The following is a 6836-nucleotide window of genomic DNA, read 5'->3' on the forward strand; positions in this document are numbered from 1 at the left end:
CATACACCAACAAATAAGGAGTTGTGCCTATGGAAGTCCGGACGGTGGTGTGGTAACCCAACAAGGCAAAGGGTAATCTCTCGTGCCATTGTCTGGACCCTTCCACCATTTTTCGCAGTATCTTCTTGATATTCTTATTGGCTGCTTCGACTGCTCCATTTGCCTTAGGACGATATGGGGTGGAATTGCGGTGTGTAATCTTGAATTGTTGGCATACCTCTCTCATCAAGCTGCTATTAAGATTTGCACCGTTATCCGTGATGATCACTTTTGGGATCCCAAATCTGCAGATGATATGGGAGTGAACAAAGTCCACCACTGCCTTCTTGGTTACTGATTTGAAGGTTTTAGCCTCAACCCATTTGGTGAAGTAATCAATGGTCACTAGAATGAACCTATGACCGTTGGACGCTGCTGGCTCGATGGGCCCAATGACATCCATGCCCCATGCCACAAATGGCCAGGGTGCTAACATCGTATGTAACTCTGTTGGCGGAGAATGAATCAAATCTCCATGTATCTGGCACTGATGGCATTTCCTCACGAAAGTGATACAGTCGTGTTCCATGGTGAGCCAATAACACCCTGTTTGAAGGATTTTTCTTGCCAATACATATCCGCTCATGTGTGGCCCACAAACTCCAGCATGTACTTCTGCCATAACCGTCGTTGCCTGCCTGGCATCTATGCATCTCAACAATCCCAAATCCGGGGTTCTTTTGTACAATATTCCCCCACTGAGGAAGAAACCATTCGACAAACGCCGGAGGGCTCTTTTTTGGTCTCCAGAGGCATGTTCTGGATATATCCCCATCCTGAGGTATTCCTTGATATCATGAAACCAGGGTTCGCCATCTGCTTCTTCTTCTATGGCATTGCAGTAGGCGTGCTGATCACGGACCTGGATGTGTAGAGGATCAACATACATTTTGTCAGGGTGGTGCAACATTGATGCTAAGGTGGCCAAAGCATCCGCGACCTCATTGTGAACTCTCGGAATGTGTTTGAATTTCACCGATCGAAACTGCTTGCTCAGATCATACAAGCATTGTCGGTATGGTATGAGCTTTAGATCTCGTGTTTCCCATTCTCCCTGAATTTGATGTACCAAGAGGTCCGAGTCTCCCAAGACCAAGACGTCTTGGACATCCATGTCAGCAGCTAGGCGCAGACCCAGAATGCAAGCCTCATACTCGGCCATATTGTTGGTGCAATAGAAGCGTAATTGAGCCGTAACAGGGTAATGCCGTCCTGTTTCAGAAATCAGTACTGCTCTTATTCCAACCCCTTTTGCGTTTGCAGCTCCATCGAAGAAAAGCTTCCAACCCGGTTCCTCAGGTAATTCCAACTCATTCGTATGCATCACCTCTTCGTCAGGAAAATACGTTCTTAAGGGCTCGTATTTTTCATCAACGAGATTCTCTGCCAAATGGTCTGCCAATGCCTGGGCTTTCATGGCCGTCCTCGTTACGTAGATGATATCAAACTCTGTGAGCAGTATTTGCCACTTTGCCAACCTTCCCGTGGGCATAGGTTTCTGAAAGATATACTTCAATGGGTCCAAGCGGGATATGAGATAAGTAGTATATGAAGACAGGTAGTGCTTCAACTTCTGAGCTACCCAAGTTAGGGCGCAGCATGTTTTCTCGAGTTGAGTGTACTTGACCTCATGTACTGTGAATTTCTTGCTAAGATAGTAGATGGCCTGCTCCTTCCTTCCTGTGTCATCATGTTGCCCCAGTACACAACAAAATGAATTTTCCAAGACCGTCAGGTAAAGGATTAAGGGTTTCCCGGGCTTAGGCGGGACCAATACGGGTGGATTAGACAGATACCCTTTGATTTGGTCGAAGGCCTCCTGACACTCTGCTGTCCAACCTACCGCAGCATCCTTTCTCAGCAGCCGAAATATAGGCTCACAAGTTGCTGTGAGTTGAGCGATGAACCTGCTGATATAATTGAGTCTACCCAGCAAACTCATTACCTCTGTTTTGTTCCTTGGCGGTGGCAAATCTCGGATGGATTCAATTTTGGCTGGGTCTAACTCAATCCCCCGTCGACTGACGATGAATCCTAGCAACTTTCCTGATGGAACCCCGAATGCGCATTTGGCCGGGTTAAGCTTGATATCATACCTTCGGAGTCTTTGGAAAAATCTCCTTAGGTCTGCTACATGGTCCTCCCGACGCCAAGATTTGATGATCACATCATCGACGTACACCTCAATTTCCTTGTGTATCATGTCATGGAACACGGCAGTCATTGCCCGCATGTACGTTGCCCCGGCGTTCTTTAATCCGAACGGCATTACCTAATAGCAGTAGGTTCCCCACGGCGTAATAAACGCTGTCTTCTCAGCATCCTCCTCATCCATTAGGATCTGATGATAACCTGCATAGCAATCCACAAAGGATCCGATCTCGCGCCCTGCGCAATTGTCGATCAAGATATGAATGTTGGGCAGCGGAAAATTGTCCTTGGGACTTTCTTTGTTGAGGTTGCGGTAGTCAACGCACACCCTGATTTTTCCATCCTTCTTTGGGACTGGTACCACATTGGCCAACCACTCGGGATACCGAGTGACCCGAATGACCTTCGATTGCAACTGCTTAATCACTTCTTCTTTGATCTTTACACTCATTTCTGTTTTAAATTTCCTTAGTTTTTGCTTGACCGGAGGGTATGCCGGGTCAGTGGGCAATTTGTGAACCACTAAATTGGTGCTTAATCCAGGCATATCATCATATGACCAGGCAAAAACATCTTTAAATTCCCTGAGAGTTTTGATCAATTCTGTTCTGACATTCGGCTCAATGTGGATGCTAATTTTGGTCTCTTGGACGTTATCAGCGTCTCCTAGATTCACAGCCTCGGTGTCATTTAAGTTAGGCTTGGGTTTCTCTTCAAATTGGCATAGTTCTCTGTTTATTTCTTCGAAGGCTTCACCTTCGTCACATTCAGATTCATCGTCACAAACGACCTTTTGCGTCATTGAGTCGGTTTCAGATTGATTTATTAGACTAGGTCGAAGATCCGCTGTGCATGCCATGTCATTAGAACCCGTAAAAAGAGAATTGTTCAGAAAGAAAAAGAACAAAACAAAAATTAAAATAGGACAAAAGAAAAGAACTTTATTAAATTTGCGGGATAGAAGGGTTCACACTTTTACAAAAACGAAATTAAAATTTGGATTACACCCTTGAATAATCCGAACAAACAAACAAACAAAACATTAATCAAAGCCTACTACCAAGACTCCCCTCGGATAGGAAGAGGAGTAACCGTCCAATTGTTGATCTTGGCCTCAGGCCCCACAAATTGTATCTCTGCTCTGCTGGAACCTTCTCCAGCTTCCACCATACTGACATCCGCGAACAGCCTCTCAAAACTCTGATTCAGGTCTTCATTTATACCGATCAAAGGTCCTTGAATCTTTGGGATCGGTAACCCCTTGTCACTTGCTTTAACAAAAGACCTTGAGAGGCGTGGCACTGGTTTAGGCAGAAACCAGACCCTCTTCTTCATTTTTCGCGCTTGCTTCCTGTCTGCTGCGGTTGGTTTGAACCCCAACCCGAAAGTTTCCAGATTCTTAGGAAGGGAGACAGGTTGGACTATCCCTTGAAGCTCGACTCCCAGGCCTTTTCCCGGCACAAATCCATTACCCAGCATTTCTGATACCATCATGACTATTGCGGCAGCTACCCTAGGGTGCGGGATGATTTCTCCTTCAGAAATTTTGTTGGCCGACCCTGTATCGAGAATCTGGTAGACCCAAGGACCTTTGTCATCAGTGGTCTCTATGAAAGGCACAATGGTTCCGCCCATGGTGCATGTTGTATCATCGCCGTGTAACACGACCTCTTGTCTTTCCCACTCGAACTTCACCGTCTGATGTAGGGTGGAAGGCACCGCTTTAGCTGCATGAATCCAGGGTCGTCCTAACAGCAAGTTGTAAGATACCGTGGCGTCCAACACCTGGAATTCCATGGTAAACAGGACCGGGCCAATGGTTAGTTCAAGTACAACATCCCCCACAGTGGCTGTTCCGTTTCCGTCAAACCCCCGGACACAGATGCTATTCTCCCGAATTCTTCCACGGTCAATCTTTAACTGGTCCAGGGTGGATAATGGACAAATATTGGCGCTTGAGCCGTTATCCACCAATACTCGGGTTACCACCGAGTCTTCACATTTGACAGCTAGGTGAGCTTTATTGTGCTCCGTTCCTTCCACCGGCAGGTCATCATCTGAGAATGTCACTCTGTTCACCTCGAAAATCTTGCTGGCAATGGTTTCCAGGTGGTTTACAGAAATCTCACTGGGTACATGGGCCTCGTTCAATATCTTTAACAGGGCCCGACGATGTTCCTCGGAATGGAGGAGTAATGACAATAGTGAGATCTGGGCAGGTGTTTTTCTTAGCTGCTCAACCACAGAATAGTCTTGTACTTTCATCTTCCTCAGGAATTCTTCAGCCTCTTCTTCTGACACTGGCTTCTTGGTTGCCACTGGGTTGGTTTTTCTTAACTCCACCGGAGCAAAACATCGACCTGATCGAGTCAGCCCTTGCGCTTCACAACTGACTTCTTCCACCTGTTTTCCTTGGTACGTCACCACTGCCTATTCATATTTCCAAGGCACAGCCCTGCTGTCAATCATCGGTAGTTGGACCACAGGCTTTATGGTCACCCGTTCTCTACATACCCCTTTCAACACGGCTGCCGGTGTGGGCAGGATCCCTGGTATTACCAACTTGCTTGGCTCGGGTTTGCTTGCTATGACGGACGGGCTCTTCCCCAATATCACTACCGGCTTGACGCCTTCACCCTGCGACTGTACACTCGTTCCTCCACTGGTTAAGACTTCTTTCGGGGCGGCTTGGATCATCATCACTGTTTGTGAGGGTTTTCTTAATTCTCCTCCCTCACACACCAACTCAATCATGTGAGTTTCGTGGTGCGCTGGCAGTCGGTTTTGGTTGATGTTAGGAGCCTCCGGTGTCTGGACCTCGATCTTATTGGTGTCAATAAGATCCTGTATGGCATGCCTTAACTTCCAGCACTTCTCGGTATCGTGCCCGAGCATCCCTGAACAGTATTCACAACTGATTGAACGATCCAAATTCTGAGGCGGGGGATTTGGTTCCCGAGTATGGACAGGACTAACCAAACCCAATTGCCGCAGCTTGTGGAACACAGCGGTGTAGGTTTCTCCCAGTTCTGTGAAGGTTCTTTGCTTCCGCAACCTGTCGTTCCTAGCATCTGGATTTCCCCGAAAACCTGCCCCTGAAGGGTTTCTATATGCCCTTGGCGGAGGGTAGGTGTTTTGTGGTGGTGCATATATGTTCTGGGGAGCCGGTGCGCGCCATTGTGGGCGAACCGGAGGTTGAGTGTATACCTGGGCTTGGTGTACGGAACATTGTGGTTCTCGAGGTGGATAGAAATTTTGTGGTGGGTTGTATGGGTAGTTTGACCTGTGAGGCCTGGGTTGGTTGTAGTGCGGCCTGCCAGCCCTGGACCAACTGCCTGCCTCGATTGTGGCAACCTCTTCTTTCTTTCTTCTCAGCGCACCTCCCGTGCCGCTTTGAATAGCCTGGGTTGTAGCCTTAAGTGCCGAATAGTTCAAGATCTTGTCCGACCTCAAACCTTCTTCTATCATGACCCCTATTTTGACCACCTCGTTGAAAGATTTTCCAACCGTTGTCACCAAGTGACCAAAGTAGGTTGGATCCAATGTCTGCAAAAAATAGTCCACCATCTCTCCCTCTCTCATGGGAGGATCGACTCTAGCTGCTTGTTCTCTCCAGCGGAACCCGAACTCGCGAAAACTTTTCCCGGGTTTCTTCCCAGTTCTCAATAACGTGAGACGGTCAGGGACTATCTCCAGATTGTACTGGAAATGACCTGCAAAAGCCTGCGCCAGATCATCCCACGTGTACCACCTGCTGAAATCTTGCCTGGTATACCATTCCAGTGCAGATCCACTCAGACTTTGGCCGAAATAAGCTATCAAAAGCTCATCCTTGCCTCCTGCCCCTCTCATTTTGCTACAGAATCCCCGCAAATGTGCCATGGGATCACCGTGCCCTTCATATAAATCAAACTTGGGCATCTTGAACCCAGCCGGGAGTTGGACATCTGGAAAAGGGCACAGATCTTTGTATGCCACGCTGAATTGATTGCCCAGCCCGTGCAAGTTCCTGAAGGATTGCTCCAGGCTTTTGAACTTTCTCAACACTTCATCCTGTTCAGGGGCCTTAACCGGCTTCTCAACCTCTGCCGGTACTTCCAAATGGGGATTGTAAGCATGTGGTTCGGGTGCATGGAATGTAGGCTCAGGGGGATAGTATTGGGTATCGTGAGCCTGAAACAATGGCTCACTAGTCATTTGCTGCAAAGGGGCTGATGTAGGTCCCACAAAAATGGGAATATTGGGTGTTGGGAGAGGTTGATGGGGTGGTGGAGCTTGGGAATCATGAGGGCTTCTTTCTTGATGATAGAGGGGATTTGGGCGGCTTGTGGAAGGGCCAGAGTGAGGGTACTCCGGCATGTGTCCCAGTGTTTCAGGACTCTTTTGTGTTTTGGCTAGGGCTAGTTGCATTGCATTCATTTCTAGTCCCATCCTTTCAATCTTCTCCATCGCTTCTTTTAACAACTGGCTCATTGGCCTTTCTTCTTCATTGCTATTCTCCGAAGTAGTCATGCTTGATGCTATCGGTCCTTTGGATCTGGTTTGGTATGAATGTGTTGCCAGAATTCTTTAACAACTAACTGTCTGGTATCAGACAACAACAAACTTTGTTAGCGTTAGAGCTTAACAGATTTGATCATAACACA

Source organism: Nicotiana tabacum, chromosome 10, assembly GCF_000715075.1.
Source record: "Nicotiana tabacum cultivar K326 chromosome 10, ASM71507v2, whole genome shotgun sequence".
Lineage (NCBI taxonomy): Eukaryota > Viridiplantae > Streptophyta > Magnoliopsida > Solanales > Solanaceae > Nicotiana > Nicotiana tabacum.